Raw genomic sequence first — 10,205 nt, forward strand, 5'->3', positions numbered from 1 at the left:
ATCAAGACCTGAATGGACTCCACTTACCAAAAAGACTTTCTCCATCATCCCAGCCCCACGGGATCTCAGCCGCTTCACTGGTAACACCCAGAATCCTCAGCATAACTGTTACCACCAGGTACTGCCTTGCTCCTTCACACTGTTGTTACATTGTTTGAATCTGTTATGCAACTGGTTATGTGTATTCCTATTTCTACTAGACACACATGGTTCTACCTGGCTAACTACAGTGGACTCATGGCCCAAGTGAGGCAGGCAGATGCTTCAACATATAGAGAGGCCAGATATCCAATATAAGGAACCACACTGTCCCTGTTTGCCTGGAACTTTCCAAGCTTTAACACTTAATGGCCTTGAACCCCCTCAATCCTGGACAGACTGGGACATTTGGTCACCCTGTTCAATGGGCAAGAGTAGGAGGAGAGTGTTGTCTAGGGGAAGCCTCCTTTTATTTATTTACCTTCTGAGACAGGGTCTCACTCTGTCACCCAGCTTGGGGTTCAGTGGCACAATCACAGCCCACTGCAGCCTCAACCTCCTGGGCTCAAGTGATCCTCCCACCTCAGCCCCACAAGTAGCTGGGATGACAAGCATGCCCTTACACCTGGTTATGATTACTATTTTTTAATAGAGACAAGGTCTCACTATGTTGCCCAGGCTGGTCTCAAACTCCTGAGCTCATGCAATCCTACCGACCTTGGCTTCGGAAAGTGCTGGGATTTCAGGTGTGAGTCACTGCACCTGGCTGGGAAGCCTCCTTTTAAAGTAAGGGACATAGACTACACAGATTCAGCCCAGACTCCACTGTTTATTTATTTAATTGAGCTCCTACAATTGACTGAGCTTCTCCTATGTGTCTGACACTCTGCTAAGTTTTGAAGATCCAGAGATGAACAAGACCTAGTCCCTTCCCTGAAGAGCTTATAATTCAGAGCAAGGATTAGGGAAATTTTTTGCAAAGGGCTAGATCACAAGTGTTTTCAGTTTTACAAACCGTACAGTTTCTGTCATAACTATCCTGCTCTGCTGTAGCTCCAAAGCAGCCACCGCAGACAGTGTGAGTGGACATGACTGTGTCCCCATGAGACTTGAAGGGCAGCAGCCTCCTGGCACAGAGGTGGAGACAAACACACAAAGCCTCAGAGCACCTGCCAAGCCCCTGCTGAAGGCAGCAGCTCCAGGCGGCCCCACAGGAGGCATCTCACATGGCATCTCACATGGCCCCATCTCCTCCGCCATGGTTGATTGGACCAGGAAGGAGCACGTGATTCACAGATCACGTGATTCAGGCTGCCAGTGATGGACACGGGTGGACAGGTCAGCAGAGATAGTGGCTGCCAGCTGGGACAATGGTGGTAGGAGACAGAGACTGAAAGGTGGGAAGGATGGAGCAGAGCTAATAGACTTCCCTGGACCCTCCAGCCCTTCCAAAGCTAAGCCGTGTTCCAGGCCCCATGGGGACCTCCAGGGAGGTCTTGCTATGAGCCTGTCCTGGGGACCCGGGCAGCCTTGCATGGAGCTGAGAGTCCTGTCTTCTTTATTTACATGTACATCCTTCAACAAAACAGCTTTTGTTTCCTTCTTTCTTGTTTAACAATTTAGTAATTTTTAGAAAATTTATAAAGTTGTGCAACCGTCATTGTGACCCAGCCTCCATAATAAACCTGAATGAGTTCCCTGCACCCAAGAGACCCTCACTCACCCCAGTTCCTTGTGGAAAGTTAGGGTGCCATGGGATCACAGAGCAGGGACCCCCAACTGGGGCTGGGGACTCAGGGAAGCCTTCCCAGAGAGACCCAAGGACCCGTGAGAATTCCTGGGGTGATGTGGGGAAGGAGGATCCCCATCACCTCTTTGACCTTCAGGGTGCAGCAAGGGCCAACATCTGACCAAGTGCCTCCTGCGGCAGGCATGGTGTAGACAGAACACATTGTCACATGCCGGTGAAACGAGCAGCTTTCCCGTTTCCTCCACACCCCTCCATGCCCTCCTGTGGCAGCCTCAGTCCACCCTGGTGTCCGTAGACAGGGCCTTGCAGGCCAGGGCACACTGCAGGGAAGGGAAGAATCTGCACCTGACTCCCTGGGGCAGTCGATGATGGGCTTTGCTGCCTGCACCACCTGAGTTTTCATCCGAGAAAACACCCTAACCTGGTATTTCCCAAGGCATTCAGCTGAGATTGTCAAAAGGGCTTACACTTCTGTTCTAAGGCTGTGGAAGAGATCTGGCCATACAACCTCCCTCTCCCTTTCCCCCTCCACCCCCAAGAAAGAGAGAATCTCCAAGCACCCATACCCAGGGCCTCTGTCTTCCCGCTCCCCTCTCCCCTCTCTCCATAAGGAGCCTTTCTCATGCTGAAGCAGGAAACTTCGTTTTGCTAACAGGAAGGTTCTTTGTTGCCTGCAAGAGAAATCAGCTCCAGCTAATTCAAGCAAATAGAAGGCTCTTCGCAGGGATGTGGAGCAGCTCACAGTTGCAAAGAGGTTGCTGAGCAACGTGCACTGCCTGGAGGTGACTCCAGCGGCCCTGGGCTTCCCTGGGCTCCCCTCCTGGGAGAGAGAATCTGACAGCACAATTTGGTGCAAGGGTCCCTGGTCTTGGTCCTTTGGATCACTCAGTGACAGGGAACAGGAGCCAATCTGCTTCCCTATCCCATTAGAAGGATCTGGATTTGCTCCATTCACCCAGACCTGGGTTTCACCAGGAACTAGGGGTGCACCTCATCTATGCCCAAACCCAGGGCAACCCTGAGTACAAGGCATCTCCCACTGGGCCATTAAGAAGATGTGCATACAAAAGAGATCGTTTTTCCAAGTGAGAAGATCCAGCTTGAATATACAAACTATTACGGGTGTGCATGTAATTGTTTAAATGTCTCCTGTAGGAGTTAATGCATTTGGTTTTAAAGACATCTTTTAATTCCACAGAGGGTAACTCCTTTCCACTTTCACATTTCATGGAACATTTTTTCATCTCAACCTGTCACCAGCATCTTGAGTGTCTGTCTCCTCATCACCCCTGAGCCACGGTTTGAGTCACCAGTGACTTTCAGGGCACATCACCTCCCTCTCCTCTGTTACAAAGATTCAGCACCTTTAAAATCCCCGCATGATGCCATCATTGGAAATTTTATCCTAAGCCATAAGTGCTCCTTCTCATAATGTTGAGGGGCTTAGAATTATTATTTGAACCTTAAGAGAAATATGAGAATCTTCTTAACTGGTGATTGGGGCACACTAGGCACCCCGGCATTATCATCAATCCTACCAGAGGGCTCCTGCACACAGCCAGGTATAAGGGGCTTGGAGCAAGCCCCTAGCCATCTGTTATCATTAGCTGGTGCTATGGAGCCAGGACTCAGGGTCTTTGAGCCTCCAGTTGCTTCCTGGTCTGAAGCGAGGGCTGGGGCAGTGGTGATGACTACAGCTGTCAATCACCAGGTATTTATCAGCTCTGCTCTGCACCCAGCCTATGCCAGGCACGCAGGGTGGACGGGAGCCATGAGCCCTTGCTGTGAGAGATGAATAAGAAGGAGCATTTCTACTTAGGACACCAGTGCAAGGGAGGATCAAATGAGGTGTAACAGACAAGGAGAGGATAAGCGTGTTCTCAACCAGGTGCAATTGAGTAGTGGAAGCCAGTGGTGGGCTTGTGCCAGCCTCTACTGGGGAGCAGATGGGTCACCCCTTGATGGCTCAGGGTCTTTGAAGAGCCCTGATTGGATTTTGGAGTGGGGATAGTGGGCCAGGACACAGAGACCCAGAATACGGGTTAGCATGGGATCCATGCAAAAATCACTTACAAGGGCATCAGAGAGCTGGTGCTACTCACACCCTCACGGGCCTCAGCTTCCATGTCTGTACAACAGTTCCCATCAAGCCAAGGTCTTGTTATCAACCTGTTTCTAGCCCCAACTCCTCCAGCTTTATGGGGTTACCCCCTTTTTAAATCTCCAAGCAGAAGGGCTTGTGATTTTATCCCACATTCAGTGGGAACCCTGGCATCTCCCATCATAGTCCTGGAAACTGATAAATTCTCCTCTGAGCCCTGAGTCCTACAGCAACTGCCCTCTATGTGTATCTGAGCCCACATGGAGTGCCTTCCTCCTTCCTTTCTCCAATAAAGAACAACTGACTCTGGGGAGAACTGGTGGGAGGCTTCCCTGAAGGCCAAGGGTAATGGAGATGGATGGTAATGCACAGCAACTGGAAACGCCCCCCATCCCCATCCTGCCAAAGGAGTGCTCCTTCCCTTGTGTGGCCCCCTCACCCGGTTTGGTTGGTTTCAGATGCAGTGCAGCTTTGGGAAGTCGGTGTTGGACCCCACCTGTGCAGCCTGTTTGCTGCAATTTCAGAGTCACTGGAGATACGTATTTATAGAAGCATTTCTCTCTTGGTTTGAACTACAGCTTTGCTCCCTGTTTCAATGTATACAGTCCTTGGAAGAATAACCCTGGCCAAGAAGTTATACCAGAGGCAACTGACCCCTAAGAGCAGGTGATGAAGAGCAGGAGGAGATAGATGGCTGCGGGCTGGAGGAAAGGTGGTAGTTTGCAGTGCTGGGGAGAGGGGATACCACAGGAGGGGATTAGGAGTTGGGAAAAGGAATTCACAATTGTGTCAAAGGCAGAATCTGCTGGGAGTGGTTGGGCCTTGGAGATGCTTGATGGGGTGACAATTAGGTGACCCCAAGTACTTTCACAAGAACTTTTATGACATAAAGTTAGGGGCCTGGGTGCAGTGGTTCACGCCTGTAATCCCAGCACTTCAGGAGGCCGAGGTAGGAGGATCACTCGAGCCCAGGAGTTCGAGCCCAGCCTGGCCAACATGGTGAAACTCCTTCTCTACTAAAAATAGAAAAAATTAGCCGAGCGTGGTGGCAGATGCCTGTAGTCACAGCTGCTCGGGAGGCTGAGGCAGGGGAATCACTTGAACCCGAGAGGTGGAGGTTGCAGTGAGCCGAGATCGCACCACTGCTCTCCAGCCTGGGCAACAGAGCAAAACTCTGTCTCAGAAACAAAACGATAACAAAATCAAAACCATAAAGGTAGGTAAGGCCATCCTCTGATAGTGGAACTTACTACATCGATACATGCCAGGGGGCAGTAGTAGTAATAAAATATCATATAAGATGATGATGATGGTGAAACTGGTGTGACCTACTTCACCAACTTAGATTACAAAAATGGTCCCATTTCTCTTATTGCTTCATTTATTTTTCCCTATGTGTCTTTTAGGCAGAAGACTTGCCCCCAAATTATTCAAAGACCCCAGGGACCCCCTTGGTCCAAAGGGGAGGTCACCTTTTCTTCCTCACACCTGAGGGAGGAGAGCCAGGGTTCCATCAGCCTCTGCTGCTGTTTCTCCAAGCAGTCACAAGGTGTCACTGTTGCAGCTTGGTGCCTCAAGGAGGGACGCTGCTGCCCCAGAGGCTGGGATGCCCTTGGTGGTTGAGGTTCAGGCTTAAGGCTCTTTTTAGTTCTCATTTCACACTCGGCCATCCTTTCCCAAAGCATGGCTCCTGGGTCAGGGTGGCTGGATTTGAAGGGGTGTCCAGTATCAGCCACATTCCACACTGGCCAGAACAGTGTTATCAGCTGAGATCCCCCTTAACTCAAGGTGATTTATTTTGGGGGCCTCCATTGCTTGCCCCTGCCACTGCTTCTTGGATTGCCCTACAACTCCTGGACAGGTATCCCTGACTTTGCATCTCTGAGATTGGGGACTGGGATATGGGTGTCTTTGCCTTCTGAGAGCCATGGGACTCTGCTTCCTATAGTGCGGCATACAAAGAGGGCCGGCCAGCTTCTCTAATCCCCCCACAAGCAAAGGTCCTGGGCCAGCCCAAAACCCAAGAGGAAGAGGATGGGACCCTGGGGGCTCACATTCACATGATAAAGAGGGCACACAAATGATCCTTCACCAGAGGAAGAACACCTGTGCCCAGGTTCCTTATATCTCTGCCTAACCCAGAAGTTCTCAACCTGGGGATCGGGAGGAGAATTCAGGGGTGTCATGAACTTGTTGGGGGAAAACATTACATGCTATTTTCACTAATCACTAACTGAACGTAGCATTTCCTTCCATTATGTACGTAGACATCACACCACAGTACGGTAGATGGTGTGGTTCCTGGGACTTGTCACCAATAGACATCACAGATACTCTCATATCCCACTACAGCTGCTGCAGACAATTCAAAATAACTTCTCAGCTCATCATGAATTCAAAATTATGATAATCATTAAACCTGTCACTGGATCTTGTTATCCAGTACCTAAAGAAACGTATGTATTCCTACATTGGTGACTACATTTCCATATATCTGTTTTCCTCTCTAATTCGGTGCATTTTACTTGATGCATATGAAACTATCCTTCTGGGGAAGGTCCACAGGCTTTCTCCTGACTGCAGGAGGATCTACGGCTCGAGATGTATTAAGACTCCCATGGCCTGCTGGGCGCGGTGGCTCACACCTCTAATCCCAACACTTTGGAAGGCCAAGGCAGGTAGATTGCTTGAGCCCAGGAGTTCAAGACCAGCCCAGGCAACATGGTGAGATCCCATCTTTACAAAAAATACAAAAATTAGCACACTGATGGTGTGCACCTACAGTCCCAGCTACTCAGGGGGCTGAAGCAGGGAGATCCCTTGAGCCCAGGAGGTTGAGGCTGCAGTGAGCTGTGATCATGCCACTGTACTCCAGCCTGGGGAACAGGAGTGAGACCTTGTCTTAAAACAAAACAAAACAAAACAAAACAAAACAAAACAAAACAAAAAAAACAAAACAAAAGACCTAGTGCCAGAGCCTTCACTGTTCTCAGGGAGGCTGCCTGAAGCCCTACCTGAAAAGGATGCTAGGTTTGTGAGTCCAAAGGTCAGCCTGGGAAGGTGCAGGGCTATTGTGGTTCCCAAGAAGAGCCCAGACAAGCACTCTGCTGAAGGAGCCTCAGACGTGAAGGTGCAAGAGCATTTAACATGGAGAGCTCGGGGCCTGCAGGAGTGAGCTGCATGCCCGAGTGTCATTCGGATGCCTTTATTGAAGGGCCCAGTCCTCGATGGGCACCGTGGCTGTGACCAGTGTGGACTGAAACCCAGGGTTCTCTGGAAATAGTGCAGCCATCGAGGGATGCCCAGGCTAGGACCCGTGCAGGATTTTGGGAGCAGAAGGTATCCAGTGACAATGGAGCTGGAGCATCCTCCAGTAAACCTCGGTGAATTAGGGCAAGTTATGTTCCATTTGAATAAATTAAAGAAATGTGACTTCTATTCCAGGTCAGAGTAGAAGCCATTCCTGTGAACTGAAGTGTCCCTCCCAAAATTCACATGCTGGAGCCCTAACCCCCAATGTAACTGTATTTGGAGATACAGCTTTTAGGAGGCAACTAAGGTAAAATGAAGTAAGGGTGGGGCCTGATCCCATAGGATGAATGTCCTTAACAGAAGAGACATCGGAGGGTTTGTTTCCTCTCTCTCTCTCTCTGCCTCTTAGGACACAGTGAGGAGGTGGTCGTCAGCAACCCAGGAAGAGTGGCCTCACCAGACGCTGACCCTGCCAGACCTTGATCTGAGATTTCCAGCCTCCAGAACTGTGAGACATAAATTCACGTTGTTTAAGGCACCCAGTTTGCAGTGTTTTATTATAGCAGCTCAGGTAGACTGACAACATAGTTGCCATATATGTGTGTTTTTTCAGTGTAAAGTCCCAGGGAAGAAATATCAATAGCTTGCAGATCTCTTAACCATCAATTTCATCCCACTTTATTCATGTCATTGAAATAGTCCTGTCTTTGGAGTCATATACCCTTTAATACTCGGAGAATAATGACTTTGCTCCCCACCCTCCATTAATGTGGGAAGTCCCGAATTCTGTGGGTTCCCCCCTCCAGACATCTCTGGGTCTCATGCTCTGCTGTAAAGCTCACACTTACTCCCCTTGGTGAAAGCTGTGCCCTGGCTGCAACTTGAAGTAGGTACTGAAGATTTAGGAAGCTGAAGGAAATCCACAGTGAAGAGGCTGGTATCCGCTGCCAAAGGGGGCCACGCCCGGAGCCCAGTGCTCAGCAACGCTTGGCCCATCTTGGGGAGGGAGACGTCTCTCCACCTACCTAATGCTGCCTGGAAATCCACTCCCACAAACATGTCCTGCCCTGAGCCGGTCCTCTAGAGTCCTCCTTAACCACTCCAGGCCCACTGGCCTCAAGGCTTCTCCACTGCCCTCAGGGAAACCCCTCCACCCACTCTCAGAACTGTGCTTTGGCTGGGGGCTCACACAGTGATCACTGGGTCATTGGACATCAGTTTTCCCCAAGTCAGGGTCATTCCATTTGAAATGCACTAGACACTGACTTGGGGAATCAGCTATTTGGAGAATCTGGGTTTAGCCAGATCTAGTCAACTCTGGCACAACATTCCTTAATTCCGTGTGGCCTGCACTGGCAAGCTGCTCTGAGACACCACTTGAACGAGAAACACACACGTGTGTATGCACTCCCGTCTGCACGACACACAACCCAAAACCACCTGCCGAGAAGAGAGGCTTCTATCTGCACCCTGAGCAGCCTTTGTGTAACTGTGCCGCCCCGGTGGAGATGCAGGTCTCCCTTGCAGGTAGCGTCTTGGTTACACTCACTCAGGCCTGGGCCTCCGGAATAAAGCTGCCATCTGAAGCCTCAAAGATGAGCCAGAGCCACGTCTGGCTTTGAAGTGACAGTGCTTCTGATCCTACCTCACGAGACTTCAAAGCGCAAAGGGCCACATTTCTGTCGTGACTCATGACTGAGGCACTATGTGACCTTTTCTGCAACAGCTTTGCAAGGAGGGTGTTATCTTGCAGGCTCCTGGCCTGGGAGGGAGTGCTCAGGCCTGAAGTGTGGCAGAAGAATGTCTTTCTGTCCTTCCACTTCAAGCTCCTGGAGTCCCTCTTGACCTGCTATCCACACTCCCTCAAATGGCCGCTCATGGCTTTGTGCCCTGGGCTCACCAGAGAAGCCAGCTCTGGGCAGAATAAAGCCAGTGGGGCCTATGATGGTAGTTTCAGGGGAGTGCTCACCCCAGAAAAGGCACCTTTGGTGTGTCTTTGAGTCCTCTGTCCTCCTCAGTGGTGGAGATTGTCAAGTGGTCCCCGCCAGCCTTTATTTGGTCCTGGAAAGTTGCTGTCCTCAGTACAACTGACCCTTGAGGACAGACGAAGGGTGGTCTGGTGTGGGTGTCCCCACACAGCTCCTCCTCCTTAGGGGATGTCCCCACCCTTACCTCTTGACTGTTCTGCACGCCAGCCTCTCCTCACACCCACACAGTGGCTGGGCCCAATTTCTTTCCGCACTGGTCTATTAACCGAATCCTTTTTAAGCTCTAGGAATCTCTGCAACTGTTACCAGGCCTCAGTCATTTCAAGCACCTTTGCAATCTCCATCCCTTTGTGATCACTTGCTACAAGGGTGTTATCTTACGCTTCCAGACGTCTTTAGTATCCTGTGGCAGTTACATAGTATCAGTATCATGACTTTCAGCTTCTGAGGGTCCCCGGAGAGGTAACTCAAGAGGAATATAGTTGACAAATGCACCTTGTGAGCTGACATTCTCTGAGTCAAATCCTCCCTGGGGGCCAAGAGGAGGTGGTCACTACCCCCAAGGGGACATGGCCTACATGGGGGGTGGCTCCTAGATTAGTAGGAGATGGTTAGATGGAGCAAAGATGTCCCCCTTGGCCCTTAGCACCCAGGTCGTGATCAGCTGTGCTCAGGATTGTGGGGACCTGAGAACAGAGTGGCCCAGGCCAGAGCCTAGCAGTTCACAGCTTCCGGGAGCTCTCCACAGGCTAGCAAAATTCATTGCGAAGTGCAGAGAAGAACCTAGGAGAATCCACCGTGGGAAAGTCGGATTCCCACCATAGAAGGTCAGAGAAGGGAGGGAAGGGCCACCGTGGAAGACCTGTAGACACTGGCCCTGTATCTTCAGCCCCTCAGTTGGTCAGCAGGTCTCTTGTACTGGGCCCTCCACCCCCGTGTATGCAGAGGAGCCAGGGCCTGTGGAAGCAGCTGCAGTGTCACCGTGGCAGTGTGACAAGGTGGTGGTGGGACAAGGTGGCAGGGACAGGGTGGGGTCGACTGCAGCTGGGTATGTGGGGTCTGTGCAGCCTGGCTGCTACCACAGAGAACCAAGCACCCATGTGGATGTGGGGGAGTGGCAACTAGACCCCAAAGG

Source organism: Theropithecus gelada, chromosome 12 (genome assembly GCF_003255815.1).
Source record: "Theropithecus gelada isolate Dixy chromosome 12, Tgel_1.0, whole genome shotgun sequence".
Classification (NCBI taxonomy): domain Eukaryota; kingdom Metazoa; phylum Chordata; class Mammalia; order Primates; family Cercopithecidae; genus Theropithecus; species Theropithecus gelada.